At 38.4% G+C, this 19,371-nt stretch overlaps 2 long non-coding RNA genes across 2 annotated transcripts in view; one reads left to right on the plus strand and one right to left on the minus strand.

Annotated features, from left to right (window-relative positions):
* The window catches only part of LOC130296857 (uncharacterized), a 122,962-nt gene extending 114,785 nt beyond the window's left edge, over positions 1-8,177 (plus strand). The window contains exon 3 of the long non-coding RNA XR_008849311.1: positions 7,983-8,177. This is a non-coding gene — a long non-coding RNA (uncharacterized LOC130296857). The remainder of the gene's footprint in view (positions 1-7,982) is intronic.
* A 7,818-nt stretch (positions 8,178-15,995) lies between these two features.
* Positions 15,996-19,371, minus strand: part of LOC130296842 (uncharacterized) — a 36,323-nt gene continuing 32,947 nt past the window's right edge. Inside the window, exon 3 of the long non-coding RNA XR_008849306.1 lies at positions 15,996-16,229. This is a non-coding gene — a long non-coding RNA (uncharacterized LOC130296842). The remainder of the gene's footprint in view (positions 16,230-19,371) is intronic.

Consider the following 19,371-nt stretch of genomic DNA (forward strand, 5'->3'; position numbering starts at 1 on the left):
TATACAGAAGATATATAACTTATACCAGCTGTACATATATAATTATATACAGTATATACCCAGGTTATACCAGCATGGTCCATATCACTATATACAGAAGATATATAACTTATACCATCTGTACATATATAATTATATACAGTATATATCCAGGTTATACCAGCATGGTCCATATCACTATATACAGGAGATATATAACTTATACCAGCTGTACATATATAATTATATACAGTATATATCCAGGTTATACCAGCATGGTCCATATCACTATATACAGGAGTTATATAACTTATACCAGCTGTACATATATAATTATATACAGTATATATCCAGGTTATACCAGCATGGTCCATATCACTATATACAGAAGATGTATAACTTATACCAGCTGTAGATATATAATTATATACAGTATATATCCAGGTTATACCAGCTGTACATATATAATTATATACAGTATATACCCAGGTTATACTAGCATGGTCCATATCATTATATACAGAAGATGTATAACTTATCCCAGCTGTATAAATATATATAATTATATACAGTATATACCCAGGTTATACCAGCATGATCCATATCACTATATACAGGAGATATATAACTTATACCAGCTGTACATATATAATTATATACAGTATATACCCAGGTTATACCAGCATGATCCATATCACTATATAGAGAAGATATATAACTTATACCAGCTGTGCATATATAATTATATACAGTATATACCCAGGTTATACCAGCATGGTCCATATCACTATATACAGAAGATATGTAACTTATACCAGCTGTACATATATAATTATATACAGTATATACCCAGGTTATACCAGCATGGTCCATATCACTATATACAGAAGATATATAACTTATACCAGCTGTACATATATAATTATATACAGTATATACCCAGGTTATACCAGCATGGTCCATATCACTATATACAGAAGATATATAACTTATACCAGCTGTACATATATAATCATATACAGTATATACCCAGTTTACCAGCATGGTCCATATAACTATATACAAAAAGATATATAACTTATACCAGCTGTACATATATAATTATATCCAGTATATACCCAGGTTATACACGCATGGTCCATATCACTATATACAGGAGATATATAACTTATACCAGCTGTACATATATAATTATATACCGTATATACCCAGGTTATACCAGCATGGTCCATATCACTATATACAGGAGATATATAACTTATACTAGCTGTACATATATAATTATACACAGTATATATCCAGGTTATACCAGCATGGTCCATATCACTATATACAGGAGATATATAACTTATACCAGCTGTACATATATAATTATATGCAGTATATACCCAGGTTATACCAGCATGATCCATATCACTATACACAGGAAATATATAACTTATACCAGCTGTACATATATAATTATATTCAGTATATACCCAGGTTATACCAACATGGTCCATATCACTATATACAGAAGATATATAACTTATACCAGCTGTACATATATAATTATATACAGTATATACCCAGGTTATACCAGCATGGTCCATATCACTATATACAGAAGATATATAACTTATACCAGCTGTACATATATAATTATATACCGTATATACCCAGGTTATACCAGCATGGTCCATATCACTGTATACAAGAAGATGTACAGAAAATGCCCGGTTATGCCAACATGGTTAAGTTAAATATTATAGTCAATTTTACCTGTGCCATTTCCACAAACTGAGATTTTATGATACATCCATGACCCTTAAGAGTGCAAAAAATCTCCTGTAAAAACTGAAGGCTTGTAAGAAATGCAAAATCTCAAGTTTTTCGTTGCAGAAATTCCTCATGTTAAATAACTTCTCTACCTCATAAATGGATTGGAGACTTGGTTAGAGTTAACATTTACTGGACTCATATGGACTTTATTATGGCAAACACGTTTCTAACCAATAAATGGTGGAACGTGATCATGTTTATTTACTCTGTGTGATAATGGAGTTTACTCTAAGGTTTGAGCTCCTTATAACTCTGCGGAGTTCCTTGGCCCACCTTGGCCTTTGTTTTGTTATAAAGGAGGGACTGGAGGCAGCGCCACGGTTGAACAATGTTAAAACCTTTGGTGACCACAAGTGAAATTTTTTTTTAGCAGAGAAGTTTTTTAAAACTTGAATGATGGGAAAGACGCAAATGACTAAGAAGTTTTTTCTTTGTTTACTGTTTTAAAAATTAATAATTATTTCAAAATTTGCTGTTTTAATCCGGTGCCACCTTCCCCTCTAACGTTTTTGTAGCACCATGACATACGTTTTCATCATGATTTTTTAGTACATTCATTTTTCACAGGCCTTTTTAAAAAAAAATGAAAGAAGCAATCTAATTGGTTGCTATGGGCAACTGCACCACTCTTCCTCTACACAAGTTTTGATAGATCAAAACTTGTGTAGAGGAAGAGCGGTGCAGTTGCCCATAGCAACCAATCAGATTGCTTCTTTAATTTTTAAAGAGGCCTGTGAAAAATGAAAGAAGTGATCTGATTGGTTGCAACCTCTCTTCCTCTTCACATGTTTTGATAAATCTCTTGTTAGTGCAACCGCACGACTAGTGGCAGGATTGGGGCTGTAATACATACCCCTGCTCATGCTACAACAGCAGGGATGGGGGAATTTTCCAATTGCAGTAGTTAGTGATGTCATCAAATTGCTTTTCTCATAGGAATAATCACTGGGTTGGCATCTCTGTGGACCTGACAAAGTTAGCCATCACATGTTTATGCATATTAGGGAATAGAAACAAAAATGGAAGAAAACGCAAGTTAGCCCACCACCCATGAGAACAATGTCCAAGATAAGAATTGCTTAGAAGATACAGGAGGATGGAAAGGCAGCGGGCCGAGTCCCGGTAGAATTCCAGACAAATGCAAATGATTATTCTGTGGTAGCCTGGGGTTGTAGGGTATATGGGGGGTAGCTGTGCGGTAACTAAAGGGTGCTTGTTAAACGCTTATCACTCGTGACGCCAGGGCGAGGGCTCCTCTGTATATGCTTGTCCTATCGCCACCCGTCCCAAGAACGATAGGGAGGTATAATAAATGATTGTCCACAACCGGAGGTTTTCAGAAAACTGTCAGAACTTTTACTGCGATTTTTATGCAACATTAAACAGGAACAGCCTTTGTACAAGAGTCTATTACGATCCTGACAGTTGGTTGGGACCTCGTGAGTTCTGAGCTTAGAAAAGGAATAAGTGCTGTTCCGCTGGATTTAAGGGTTTGAGTTTAGGTCCAGCAGTCACACTAGCTTTAGCGGGGATTGATATCGTAACTCACGATTAGATTCAGGCTGAGGCTGGCAGGCTTCAGGCCTAAGCTTGTCTTTGTAAGTTGCACGGATCACTTCTCTCTCTCCTAGTCTGGCACCCAAGAGAGCGATCATAGGTTGCAGCTCCCTTATATGGGCAGGGGCTGGCCTTAATCTCACTGGTCCATACCATCTGTCATTCACTTTACAAGGAATTATGGTCTAACCATGTGACCACACACTAGACCTCCAAAGGTCCTTCAACACACCTTACTAGAATTAACATTAATCATGTGACCTAAGGTCCTGCGACACTATATAGCTAATTAAACTTATAATTATTTATACATATGAACATCAGAGAATTATACAAGAAAAATGCGACTAGGGGCTATCCCACTATGAGGATGCTACTGGAACGAAGTAACTCTGACTTTGGGGACCACTACACAAGGTACGGTATACAATAGGGTACCGGGACACCACAATTCCAGCTCCCAAAATTGTAGAAAGTTAAAAAGCAAAACTTTATTCCAACACTTGAAAATCCAACAAAAAAGGAAACTCCAAAAGACATATCAATAAAAACGAAAGAAACACTGTTTTGAGCTGTAAAGAGTCCAGGCACCAAGAACTGTGTACAGCTCGGAACGCATTGGCATTTTTTCCATTTTTACTGACATGTCTTTTGGAGTTTCCTTTTTCTTTGGATCTTAAATGGGTACTGGTGCCAGAAAGTTTAACTAATTTGTAAATTACTTCTATTAAAAAAATCTTAATCCTTCCAGTACTTATTAGCTGCTGAATACTACAGAGGAAATTATTTTCTTTTTGGAACACAGAGCTGTCTGCTGACATCACAAGCACAGTGCTCTCTGTTGACACCTCTGTCCATTGTAAGAACTGTCCAGAGTAGGAGAAAATCCCCATAGCAAACATATGCTGCTTTGGACAGTTCCTAAAATGGACAGAGATGTCAGCAGAGAGCACTGTGCTCGGGATGTCAGCAGAGAGCACTGTGTTCCAAAAAAATAAAAGAATTTCCTATGTAGCATTCAGCAGCTAATAAGTACTGGAAGGATTAAGATTTTTTAATAGAAGTAATGTACTTATATGTTTAACCTTCTGGGACCAGTTGATAAAAAAAAAGAAAAAAAGTTTTCCACTGGAGTACCCCTTTAATAGGGTGGATTAAAGTTTTGCCTATTAGGGAATACTATAGCATGCACCAGTAGAGGCCTGCACTTATTTCTATGTGCAGGCACAATATGCTGGTATGTAAAGGTATCCTTATTGTTGGTAGAAAAAAATAGTGGGTTTTTTTCTTTCTTTTTTTTTTTTTTTGTAAAAAAAATTATAAATACAAAAAATGTTTTATTTCAATGTAATAAACTGATAAAAAAATAAAAATACTTCTGAGTAGATACTCTGAAAAGGTATGAATATAAACAACAAATCCCTGAAAAATAGGCCTCATTTGGACAAGTCATTTAAAAAAAGTTCAACAATCTGCAGTGTTAATACAAAAAAAAAAGTGTCCCTGTCTTTAAATTGTTAACCAATCATTTTTTGTACTCACTTCTTTTGAGAATTTTGGAGGTAAGGAGGATAACCACTATTGCCCGCCCCCCGATATGTCATCTACAAATCTACAAATAAAGCAATTATTTCAAGATGTTGATATTAACCGGTAGCATTTCATGCTCTCTGGTCCCCATAGGGGGTGCTTGTTCTCGACATGGTCCTTTAGTTATTGCATTTAAACCTTGAAAGGAGTCTGGACTTCCCACTGTAGGCCGCACAGGAGGGGATGAGAGTCATTGAGAATAACAATGGAGAATGGCCCAGTCATTGCAAGGAATGTAATTAAGAGTGAGACATCATGACCACTGCCCCCTGATGGGTCATGGGGTGACTAGGAGTCTCCTTCACCAGAATGTGGCCATGACGTCTGGGTCCCCTCTGAAAGCTGGAAAAACTGGTTTCTGTTCAGAATTATAATGGATATATATATATATAAAAGGTCCAGTCAATCCTTATGTAAATGGGACCTCCCAGTGTTGTATGTGTTTCATGACATTAGCTGAAGAACTTTGATGTAATATACATTGTCAACGACTCATTAGGCAAATTGATTGGATGGGGGGGGGGTTATGAAGTAACAACATTTTATCAGGTAAGTGAACGACTGACAGATCCACTGTGCTCTTGACTAAAACAGAGGAGATTGACTATAACAGAGATTGTCTATACTAGAGATGAGAACCTGGTATCGCTCAGAACTTTAGAAAAAAATCGTCTTGCAGAACCTTTGAACTTTGCCAGGCTCGTACAATCTTGGTATCAGCGTTATTATTAATAAAAGGGATGAGGAACACATGGCGTTTTGACATTTGAATGAATAGAGGACATTGTAGGAACACTGAGATAATGTCAGGGTATCCCAGCATACCTTGCAGGTAGCAGCAAGATCACATGACCCCAAGTTAGCCAATCATTGCTTGCATTATGTGACATACAGCTCCCAGGCCAATCAGGAAACAACATAGGGATGGGTTTAAGAGACAGAGGAACAATTAATCCCACAAAACCTTTACAAATCTAACAGAAAGCAAGCTGAGAAAAGCATTGAGCAGTATGCTGACCTCGGACAGTGATCTCCTGTCACCTTCCTGCAATACTGTGTCCAGTTAGTGCACTACAGATCACAGCAGTGTCACTGCAGAACAAGCCCATAAAAACGATCACACTGCGATACAAAGCAAGCAGAGCAAAGCACTGAGCAATGGGCTGACCTGTATTTCAACATAAATACACATTAAAAGAATTTATAGTAAACGTGGAATATACATTTTAGGCCAAGCTGCCTGTATTTTCTGGGTTGAATCCAACATATAGTATTTTTACCTGTGTTTAACATAAATTGAAAATATTAAGTGTGAAGGTGGAATACATATTAAAGGCCATGTGTATTTTCTTGGTTTCATCAAACATATAAGGCCTCATTTACTAAGAGTGTTGGGTTTTTACTATTGTGAAATGTTGTAGGATTCCTCTCTATTTACTATGGGGATTCACAGATTTGAAAGTCGGGAAAATTTTCTGACCAGCTTTTACTAGGTGCAATGTCGGATTTGTCGGATTGTCCTGGCGCAGACTAAGGCAGACATGTCACAAACACTCCGTGCCAAAATAACCCGACAAAAACTGGTAAGTTTTCATTTAGTAAATGAGGCCCATAGTATTTATACCTGGGTTTAACATAAATATGCATTGAAAGTGTTGAGCGTAAACATGGAATACACATTTTAGAGCAAGTTCACTGTATTTTCTGGGTTGAATCAGGGTGGACCAGTTGCCAATAGCAATCAGATTGTTTCTTTTATTTTTCAGAGGCCCTTTTAAAAATGAAAGAAAAAAAACAAATTGGTTGCTATGGGCAACCGGTCAGCTATTGGCACACGTTTTGATAAATCTCCCCATATGGTAAAAAGTTGACCCGTTGCCCATAACAACCAATCAGATTGCTTTTAAAGGACAATGAGCCTACCTAGCCAAACTTTTGAAGAGTTTGATCAATCTAGTCTATTGTAAGCATAAAAAGAAAAAGTCGGCACTACCTTAACCCCTTGGCCCAGAGCGATGCAGTACTGGCAGCAGCTGCACGTCCTCCAGTGGTGCTCAGCTTGGAAACAGGAGAAGTCCAATAAATGCGATTAGAAGACAGAACAAGCGGCAACTCTCCGGTGGATGCAAACAGAAATTCTTTATTCTTGAAACATCAGACAGACATTTCTAAAATCAGGAGAAGGCAGAGGCTGTGATACTTCATGCAGTGAGAACAGGTAACTTTGTTTCACACAACTCTTGTGCTTCTACAGCACACGAGTTGTGTGAAACGGCGTTACCTGTTCTCACTGCATGAAGTATCACAGCCTCTGCCTTCTCCTGATTTTAGAAATGTCTGTCTGATGTTTCAAGAATAAAGAATTTCTGATTGTACCTCAAGCCAATAGTGCCTGAGTGACGGGCAATCCCAGAACACATGAGGAAGGGTACCTACTTCTGTTTCACATCTCCAACAATTTGGAGATATTTGGGGAAAAAGACGGTGTAACTTGTCGGGTGTGGGATACCAATGGGTGAGTATTTTATACTGATTTTCTTTAAAAGAGGTACAAAAAGACGATTTAGATGCCCTTTTCCATATAATTTGCCACTGAGGCATAGACAGAGGGCAATCCAAATATAAGTCCCACTTGTCCATATATCCATGATGGAAAGTAGAGACATCAGATGGTGTGGAAAGGATATCATAGATAATAGATATAAGACCTCTGGTGAAAGTAGAGCTTTTGCATTGTAATTCAAATGGCGTGGGTCTTGGGAATACAAAGTTGTCACTAAGGTGTTTTCGATTAATCTCCCCCTTACGCCATCAGTTTACCTTTTAAATCTCTTCCCCCCCCTAACCTATCTAACATTGTAGTCAGACTCCTTCTCCATATATTAACTGCAGCAAAATGCCTTATTGCGCAATGGTGGAACAAAAATGAAGCTCCTTCTATTCAAGCTTTCATTAATAAAGTTAAGAATATCAGACAAATGGAATATCTTTCGGCTTTAATAGACAATAACCTTCCATATTTCCATTAATTACAGAAACGTTGGGAAGAATATGCTCTGACGCTTGAGACCACGGACTAAACATGTCTTCCTCCCAAATGTATGTCGGCCATGCTAACTCTTTTTCTGTTCTTTTCTTTCTACTTTCTCAAATACCCCTTCTCACTTCTTTCTCCATATCCTTCTTTTTGTCCCTTTATCTTCAACTCTTTTCTTTTGCTTTATGTCACTGTATTTTTTATTTTTTTTATTTTTGCTTGGTACTAAGTAATATCATGTTTTTTTTTTATCCTTTTCCTTGTGGTATTGTCATGATAAACCTTAATGTCTCTCATAATTACTATGTATACTATAAATAAACAGTTATAAAAAATAAAAAAAAAAGAATAAAGAATTTCTGTTTGCATCCACCGGAGAGTTGCTGTTTGTTCTGTCTTCTAATCGCATCAATCTAGTCTATACTATCGTCACCACAGGCTGTGGAGTCCATGCTGACTATCCTATCCTCCATCAAGTATGAAGAAAGAACTTGACTGCTGGTATTACCAGTGATCAGCTGCATTTTGTGGGGGAACCTGGCAAGTGCTGAATTCCTGCCCCTCAGGATATTGAAGTATTACATTAAACCAAGTTTGGTCTATCAGAGAATGGGAAAGAAAGTCGTGCTCTTTGCAGCCTCTCACATTGACGTCTCAAATGAGGGATTCCCCTACATTAACTAAGGCTTTCTAAATGAGACAACCCCTGAAATTTCCTATGACTAAAAATGAGGACCACGTTTACCACAACAAGACATGGTGCAACCATACAACACAACTGTGTCAATTGAGATCCAGAAGTATAATCCACAATTGGGGTCAGGGAGTAGATGGAGAAGAAATCACTTCAAAACATTTCTGGGGTGCCCTTCTTAAGATGGTTCATGCCTCCACAAATCAAGGGCCTAAAATTATAAGAGAAGAACCCAAAACTTGTTAGCTAGCTCCGAACCATGGCAGCCATCAGCAAGATTAACCCATAATAACCAAGGCACCCATTTTCACCAGGTATCATAACGTGATTGATATATAAAAATAATCACTAATTTTAACCAAAATAAGGTTCAAAAAGCGTTTGCCCACAAATATTTAACAAATGTGTTTTGGTGTGGCTACTTGTAGTCATCTGCATGGCATTCCAGTCAGCAAAAAAGAGGCTAAATAAAATGATATCCAAAATAAATTTTAAGGGCAGCACTGCATAAGAAATATAGGGGTCAACAGTCATCAGCAAATGGGAAAAATATTGGAAAATATGTCATAATTTAAAGAGGTATTCCAGGATTTTTTTTTTTATTTGACTATGCTACAGGGGCTGTAAAGTTAGTGTAGTTCATAATATAGTGTCTGTACCTGTGTGTGATGGTTTTCTCAAAATTCTTCTGTGATTTTCACCCCACTATTTATTTTTACCAGAATATAAAATGACTGTTGTCTCAGATTTTTCCCAGCTTGCAATGCGGCTGAGACCTGACTCACTAGTCAGCTGATGACAGGCAGCCTGTCTGCTTCAATGGGTGGAGGGATCGCTTGGTGGGAGAGATCAATCCTGCAGCTGTAGGCACCCTGATTGAAAACCACAGATCTTTTGTTTCAATGGGTGGGGTGGCTGATGTGTGGGAGGGAGGAAAATGGAATTGTGGGATTTGTAGTAAAAAAAAATGAAAAGTCAAACAGGAAATACAAGTTCACAAAATGCTAGTCACAATGTTATGGTAATCTCACAACATAGCCATTTAGCCCCAAGACAAGCGCAGATCCTTCCTAAGCATGCCCATTACTGCCTGCCAGGTACGTACTAAAATCACCTTATGGTGGATAACCTCTTTAAGGTTTGAAATTGGTTTTAAAGTTTTCCTTGATTGCAAAGAATTTTAAAAAAAAAATCTTTTTTTTGAGGGTTTAAAACACAAAATATTTGCCCCCAGTAGAATATACCATTGGCTTATGCCATTTTTTTGAAGAGTAAATACCCCCAAAATTATATAATTTTTAAAAAATAAATCTTTAAATATTTTTAAAATTCTAAAATGTATTGAAAATCAGAGCCCCCCTTTTTAAAACTGTAAACAGCTAAGACCTAAAACGTTTCAACTACTTAATACTCAAAAGGCTTGTGTTCTCATGAGTGTTTTGGGAGCCTTTCATTATACGAGGGTCACATACGTCACGTGAGAATTTAAATACAATAGGGATTTAAGCAGCTATTTAAAGGATTCCCAATCTACATAACTCATTAAAAAAGCAGAGTGTGTAAAAAAAAACTTCTGTCCAGATTGGAGAACACTCCTCTTTTCAGTTAAAATAATACACGTGGATTATTTCACAGCTGAGTTGCCTGGCAGCAAAGTTTTGAATTTTTTTTTGTGTTTTTTGAATTTGGTAAAAACAATGAAATGAGCTTCATAAAATGTCACCCGAAAAAATCCTTTCATTTCTTCCTAATTTATTTTGATGTGCTATTCGAATGCAAATAAAAGCGGCTTTAAATGCTTTATTCCTTCCAAGCCAATTATTTTCTACTCATTAGATGGCGAGCTGCAGTAAGAGGCATTGAAATGGAGAATGCAAATTTTCTAATTACAAGATATTTTGAAACCTTGTGTAAAGCTTTCTGTGTATTATAGCTATATTTTATGGGTTAAATATCTGGATTGTCATATAATGGCTTGTCCTGTACAACTTAAGCACTACAACATTTACTTAAAGTCTCTTTTTCCCGCCCCCTAATATATGAAATGAGACCATTCTGAGTGACAAGATGTAGATATCAAGATATCCCTCAGTAGGCCTATCCATTGAATCATTGAGCCATCATGACCTTCATATAATCCTGTAGGTACTCTGGATCATTTACGTCCTGAGCATAACCGCGGGCATCAGAGCGATGCCGGCATCATGCGCTGCAGGTCCCGGCTGTGGATCGCAGCCAGGGACCCGCCGGTAATGGCGGACACCTGCGATCCCGCCATTAACCCCTCAGATGCCGTGATCAATACCGATCACGGCATCTGCAGCATCGCGGTCACTTAACAGGATGATCGGATCGCCCGCAGCGCTGCCGTGGCGATCCGATCATCCTGCACGGCAGACGGAGGTCCCCTCACCTGGCTCCGCTGCCTTCCGGGAGTCTTCTGCTCTGATCTGCCTTCCCGCAGACCAGAGCAGAACATCACCGATAACCCTGATCAGTGCTATGTCCTATACATAGCACTGAACAGGATTAGTAAACGAGTGATTGCTTTAAATAGTCCCCTATGGGGACTATTAAAGTGTAAAAATAAAAGTAAAAAAATTAAGTAAAAAAAATGTGAAAAACCCCCTCCCCCGATAAAAACGTAAATTGTCCCATTTTCCCTATTTTACTCTCAAAAAGTGTAAAAAAATTATTTTATATACATATTTGGTATCGCTGCATGCGTAAATATCCAAACTATTAAAATAAAATTTAAATGATCCCGTACGGTGAACAGCGTGAACGTAAAAAAAAAAAAGGCCAAAATTGCTGCTTTTTTTTATAACATTTTATTCCAAAAAAAAAATTTATAAAAAATGTAATAAAAGTTTTGTATAAGCAAATATGGTATTAATAAAAAGTACAGATCACGGTGCAAAAAATGAGCCCTCATACCACCGCTTATACGGAAAAATGAAAAAGTTATAGGTCTTCAAAATAGGGGGATTTTAAACATACTATTTTGGTTAAAAAGTTTGCGATTTTTTTTAAGCGCAACAGTAATAGAAAAGTATGTTATCATGGGTATCATTTTAATCGTATTGACCCAGAGAATAAAAAACACATATCATTTTTACCATAAATTGTACGGCGTGAAAACAAAACCTTCCAAAATTTGCAAAATTGCGGTTTTCTTTTTAATTTCCCCACACAAATAGTATTTTTTTGGTTGCGCCATACATTTTATGATAAAGTGAGTGATGGCATTACAACTGACAACTGGTCGCGCAAAAAACAAGCCCTCATACTAGTCTGTGGATGAAAATATAAAAGAGTTATGAGTTATGAGGAAAAAATGAAAACGTAAAAATAAAATTGTCTGAGGTCCAAATGGGCTGAGTCCTTAAGGGGTTAATAGATAAATCAAAGCAATGTGGAGCAGCACTACCAGCATCGTCACAGTGATGTGGGTGTAGGCGGGTCCAATCGCAGCCCTGGTCGCAGGCGGCAGTAGTCAAATGCCAAGTAGAAGAACGTCCCACAGCACTCCAGTTCAAGGTGAAAAAACAAGGTGTTTATTCCTCACATGTGGCAAGCAACGTTTCGACTGTCAACACTTTATTAAGCATGGATTAATAGATAGATATGTTCCTCTATACTAGATGCTGCACCTCCAGGTGAAAAAAGACAAGGGTCCATGAAGTTCAACCTATATCTCTAATGTCTCCCTACTCAGTTGAACCAAAGGAAGGCAAAAACCCTTATGAGGCTGATACCAATTGCCCCATAGAAAAATTCCTTCCTGACTCCAAATAATCCGAATAAATCAGAAAAAATCCCTGGATCAACGTTGTCTCCATATAAATCTAGGACCCATAATCTGTTATGTTACAACATTCCAGAAATGCATCCAGGCCCCTTTTGATGTCTTTTTACAGAGTTCACCATGACCACTTCCCCTGGCAGAGAGTTCCACAGTCTCACTGCTCTTACAGTAAAGAACCCCCTGTCTGTGCTAATGTAGAAACCTTCTTTTCTCCAGACATAGAGGATGCCATCTTGTTATAGATACCGTCCTGGGTACAAATATATCTTGGGAGAGATCTCTGCACTGGTTATTAGGTCGCCTCTAAGCCTTCATTTTTCTAAACTAAAAAACCCTAATTCTGATAATCTTTCTTGGTACTGTAGTCCTCCCATTCCCCATATTACTCTGGTTGCCCATCTTTGAACCCTCTTCAGATCCACTATAGTTTTTGATTATTTCCCCCAGAATGGGTTGTTCGTAGGAACATTCTTTTCTGATAATTGACCTGGCCAGTCATCAGCTGATGAATGTGTAAAATGCTTGTATAATTTATGCAGGTCAAACCATCAGTCTGAACACAATCTATATGTATCACAAAAAGATACAAGCCTGCACTGCAGACCACCAGAAACACCTGGCAATACTTCTAGTGCCACCTGCCGGGGCAGTCTCCCGTTGCCCTCCAGACTTTGTGAGAACAACTCGGGAAAGCACCTAATGTATTTGACAGAATTGGAATGAAAGGATCAATGTCAGTAGTGGTCGGTAATCTTCAGGAACTTACAGGTACCCAGGCAAAGCTAATATTAAAGGTGTAGTAACAATCTGTACATCACGATAGTTAAATACCCCCAGCACTACGGGATAGTAAACGTGCATAGCAGCAGTTGTTACGTTCTTATAGCAGTATAATTATTATTATTTTTAAATATTCTTCACGTCGTTTTTACAAATAACAAGTCCTGATTGCACTAACTTTATTAGCATACATAAGATAAGAGCCTGCTGTCATTTTCACAGTGGAGTTCAGTACATAAGGGTCATAGCCGCAATGAATCTACAGCACAATCTGCAGCAAAATCCCAATGTTAAACATGCAGATTTTGCTGTGCAGTTGCCGCAGATTTGCTGGTGGAATATGGGGACTGGGCTGAAAGGCCCGTGAAGATTTATGACCTACTGACTCAGAGTTTGCATGTGAAGGATCCGTGCAGGTGAAGGGGGGATACTTTTTCAGATAATGACTTTCGCCCTCAGGTGTCACATTGACAGTTCCCTTGATTCATTAGAAGCTCATAGAACAAATGACTAAAAATACAGGTAACATTTCAGTGTTAGAGCCTGAGGAGGAATCCGCTGTGGTGCAATCGGTTTCTTCAGATATATATATGGTGTATACAATATAGAGAGCATAAAAGATGTCTACATATAACAAATATTCCATACAAGCCCCGTATATCCAACTGATGGGGGAAGCTGGTCTAACTCCAAGAACCTCCCCCACCAGGTGCACCTATTCTGGGAACACAGCGTCCCCAGCGTTTGTGGATTAAGCAAAATTGAGCATTGAGCAAAAAAGTGACTAAACTTTTTTTTTTTTTACCTAAACATGTACAAAATTCTGTACGTGATATGTTTTAAATGGGCACTGTTAGATAAAAAAAACTTTTGATATGTTGTAAAGCATACAAAACCAATAGGTTTTGCAATTGCTTTCATTAGAAAATTTTCAGTATTTCATACAAATAACTAAATATATAAATATTATAAAATAAATATAAATAAATATAAAATAAATAAATATATAAAAATAAATAAATAAAAATAACTAAAAAAAAAAACAAAAAAACAAACAAACATACAAACAACTGCCCCCCCCCCTGCCTGCTTGGACACATACTAGTCCTGCTGTGTCCATGCATCATCACCTATGTCATGGACATACTTCCTTGATTGACAGCTGTGAGCGCAGGGCTCACAGCTGGAGGAAAAATCCTCCCACTGTCAGCTTGTGTCCCGCTACTGTCAGTGAGGACAAGCTGGGAGTTGTAGTTTTGCTAATGCTAGGGGAGATGTGAGCAGACAGCATACTGAGGGAGGGGGTGGAGAGGAATTCAGACTGGTGAGCTAAATTAAAAGTGTAATAAAAAAATAAATAAAGGTGCTAGACACATAAAAATTAGATTTACATGGTCAGGATTAGGTACTGAGTGATATATTTAAAAAAAAAGATTTAGTTGGATCTGACGGGTACGCTTTAAGTAATCGGTGCTGCAATTTTCTGACACAGAACTCCAAATCCCCTGCATAGACAGAGATTGAGTGCTTTCTCAAAGTTATACTCAAAGTTTGAGCTAAAGATGATCCGACCACTGAGGCCACCCGCGATCTCTGGAATGGGACCCTGGCTCTCAGTGAGAAGCACATGCAATAGATAGCATCCACTTCATGAATTTTTATGGGAGCACTGGAGATGCACGAGTATAGCACTCAGGTCTCTTCAATGTCCACATAGAAATTAATGGAGTGGATGCCATCCATCACTCGTGCTTCACACTGAGAGCTCAGGTCCCATTTTGGAGATCACAGGTGGTTCTAGCAGTCGGACCACCCTGCAATTAGCTACTTATCCCCTATCTTGTGGATAGGGTTTAAGATAGCATTCAATAGACAACCCCTTTAATTTTAACATTTCAGAAGTACTTACTGCATATAGCCAACTGCAAAGAAACAAGATTGGGTGTCCACAGGATCCCCCTTTGCTAAATGTTTTTCCTCGGTCGCACCACTTGCTTGCACCGTTTTTCTCGATCGCACCCTTTACACTTTTACATGCGAGAACCCCACAAAGTTGGCAGTAAAAACCTGGCCGCAGTTAGTCTAGCCCCCATGACCAGGCTTCGCTCTTAGTCTCAAAATCACTGGATTTTCCCATTTTATATTGATCAAGACAAAAACTGATCCACAGGAAACAGATCCCTGAATGTTATACTGTGCACTTTTCTCTATACATCAACCACAAAAACATTTCTTATTGTGATGATATTCAATTGTTCATCATCTTACACATGAAGGAAATGTTTTTTTAAAGGCTCAAAACATTCTTTCTATTTAATGTTAGTAAACAAAATCTTCTCTGTTATAATTGTTACTTAACAGTGACAAGTTGAGCGTCTCTGATCACTGTGCTTCCCCCCCGGCCGATGAACCTCAGCCTCAGAGTTCTACCTGTTCATTTCTTTTTTCTTGCCCTGTAGCCGTGAGTGTGTGTTTTGCTAATTTCTCTGAGTAAATTTTCACTTGCCCCCAGATACTGTACGAGTTATAGCTGTGTCGCCTTCGTGCGCCGACCTCTAAGCACTTCCTACCCTTAAAATATATATATTTTTAAATATTATTTGCAAGTGTTAGAGGCAAATAAATATCCCAGAGTCTGTACACACTAAACGGCAGATGACATCATTATAGATGGGAATACATTTACATTAGTACTTTATTATTATCTTTTAAGGCATAACTCTAGGATATCTGTTTGAATTTTCACAGCACCTTCATAGCCCAAGACAGATTTTAATAAAACATATGCATACGTAAACAACTTGTAAACTTTAATACAATAAACCCGTATACTTGTGATCCTTTGGGATAACGGTAGAAGAAGCGGTATGCTGGACATCATCTAGCTTGACGGGCATGTCCGCCTTCAGCCTCCTTTTCTTTGTCTCTGACTCCCTACCACCAGCTATGACTTCAGAGGTTGCCTAAGAAAGAAAGAAAGCAACAAAAATGACACCACTGTTGCCCAGCTCCAAACCAACAACCATAATTACGGCAACTGTACACATATCTCAGAAGAACCAGAAAAAGTGTGCAAAAAACATTCCAAATTTTTTTTTATATTAGAATTTTTTTTTCTTTTTTTGTAACAGAAGTACAAAAGACAATTAACAGAAATGTACAAAGCAACAAAATAGTACAATCAAGAAAGCAGATAGGGCGGGAGGGCGAGCAGCTGCTACAGAGTCCAGGAAGATAGCGGGGAAGGGGGGCCTATATGTAAGGGGGAGGGGCCCAGACACCCCCCCAACCACCGCCACACCCCCATAGCCAGCCCAGCTCCCTCACACCATATACAGGTCTAAACGGACCCCCTGGCCTCACAGTCAGCAATACCTGTGCCTATACAACCAGGTATTGTGCAAACATAACTTTTAATGCATTTATAGTTAAAAAGGTACCAAAACATACAGGGCTCCTTAGAGTAGAAAACAACATATCTGAAATGTGGGGTGAGAGTAGCAGTGGGGATATGTTATTCTGAAATAGGGTATAAGCTATATATGTGACTCTGAGTTAGGGTATAAGTCATATATGGAGAGGGGAAAATGTGCCCATCCTAATTTCTAGACCCCCTTGATTGGCTGTCCCTGCGTTTTGAGGGTACCTGTCTCCTTAACATGATGGCCTCAACCACGGTGAAACAGTGGCTAATACTGATTAATGTGAACAAATGGGGGGGGGGGGGAGTAATGTCTCAAAACTAAAAACCTTAAAAGATAAATATACTTATAAAAACAATGACACAAAATATGTGAGCCCATTTATCAAAATACTTACTCTGGATGTAGGCAAGAGTATAGTAGTATTAGAATGAGCTCCTTCTAGCAAGCCTCAGGCTACAAAGGTGCCATAAAAGTTTAAATAGATATCCTGCTGCCAGAGGATATGTAATGCATGAAGGCTGCAAAAAAAAATTATAATAAAAAATTTTTTGCAGAACTCTAGGTATATCTCAACTAGAGATGAATGAATGAACCTTGGGCGAAACACTCAAAATGGCAGTCACCATTTTAGCAATCAGAAGAAGGGTTAGGAGCAGAAGTGGGTTAGGACTCTAACCTTAAATGGGCACTGTCAACTTTTTATATATTGTTCATCTTAGCAAAACATTAACCTTTCTAATATAATTGATTACAAAAAATGATTTCCTTTTTATAGAAATCATGGCTGATAAAAACAAAACACCTATACCACCCAAAACATAATCCTGTCCAGCTGCAGCATCATCTTTTTCCAAGTTGAAGCAAGGTAGGGACAAAGTCCAGTAAGGGAGGGCAGGACTTACACTCATCTGTGTTCACTCCTGTCCTATCAGACTGCAGCATGTAAAAAAGAGAGGATGGGTTACAGAGCAACCTGAAGTGACTGGATGAAAAGACCCAGCACTTACGGAGGAAGATGTGTCATGCAGAGTAAGGGACTCACCCCCTCCAAAGTACAGGATGACAAACCAAGTGAGCAACAGAGAGAAGGTATTTGTGAGAAATATAGGTGCTAGACACATACAAATTATATGTACATGGTCAGGATTAGGTACTGAGTGACATATAACATTTTTTTTCTGGTAATTGACTGGTATGCCTTAACCCTAGGGTTAGAGTTAGAATTATGCTACCTTGGCATCAAGGAGCATGGATATAGTCCCATAAGACATCATACACAAATTTCAGAGCAATCAGGGAACACCAAAGGCTGTCACAGTATGATGGGAGTTGTAGTTTGGCAACAGCTTGGGTAGCCACAGGTTGGGGAACATTGCCATAAACATAAAAGCTGTCCACAAGTGACAATAAGTCAACAATGCTTGAACAATCCATATCCTCTACTGAATGTTGTTTTACAGATCCATATTTCTGATTTCCTTGACCTCTGAGGGGATAATACAGCTCTACAATTTGTTCATTTCATTGGGGTTGAATGATTGCTATGCACTACAAATAATTCACTAATTTCTGTCCCTTTTAAGCCCTTTTAAGGGGTTGGATGGGCCTAGAAGCAAGTGTTTCATTTTCATACAGTGCCTCCATTGGACAATTGAGGTATTCCAGTTCTCATTGAACTCAGTGGGTTATTTGTATAATCCATTGTAACATTCTCCAGTGCAACCATACAAAATTCTCAGGCCTCTTCAGGCACCAGGCACAACTTCAACCTTTACACCCCCTATAGGTATTTGCACCCCAGAACCTAAAACCTGCTCAACAATTAAAAGTATGTTAGCCAGAAATAGTGTGAATAATGACCGGGTCATTGCTGACGTCTCACTCCTCATTGACGTCAATCACTTCAAAAAAATTATTTGCCCTTAGAGGATGAGATATCTAAAGAACTGAAAAAATGTGTAAATACTGTACAACTTTAGATCCAATGCAGAAATTCTATAAAACCCAGGGGAATTATTGTGGCAATGATGAGACCATACTTGCCACTGCCTGTTGTACATGGATTACATTCCTCTAATTTCTAGCATTGGGTCATGTTGTTGGAGGATTCCATTGATGGGGTTATTATTTAGCTAGTAGAGGGGGCCTATAATGATAGATCCATATCTATTTACAACATAACAAACCCTAACAGATCTGTAGATAATGCCAGCTGCTTGACCGGGATCTTAGTCCAGCTCCATAGACTTATAATGGAGTTTGTTTGACGCAGCTCATGGCCAGCTGGGGAGTGTTGTGTGCTACTGAACGCATCTCCCTGTGCTCTATCTATCTGTGGATCTGCCAGGGTCTGTACTCTCAGACCCCAAGCAATCAACACTTGTGATAGGTCTGTCTAATGTGTCAAAAGTTTAACTTAATGACAGGGACATTTAAGGGGCCTTTTCTTAAGAAATTATTAGTTAAACAAGTGTTCATAGGACACTTATAAAAGGGCTCTCAATAAGCTGACAAAGGAGAAAACGCCCGTTCTTCAGCTGATCACACCTTTCATGCAGATATTAAAATCATTGTTACAGGCTGCACATCTCTCTGATGATGTGCAGCCAACAATAATAAAATGAAAAGGCTGCCTGAATGATCTCGCGTTCACTGTGCATCAACTGAGACATAAGAAGGC

The sequence above is a fragment of the Hyla sarda genome, chromosome 12 (genome assembly GCF_029499605.1).
Source record: "Hyla sarda isolate aHylSar1 chromosome 12, aHylSar1.hap1, whole genome shotgun sequence".
Lineage (NCBI taxonomy): Eukaryota > Metazoa > Chordata > Amphibia > Anura > Hylidae > Hyla > Hyla sarda.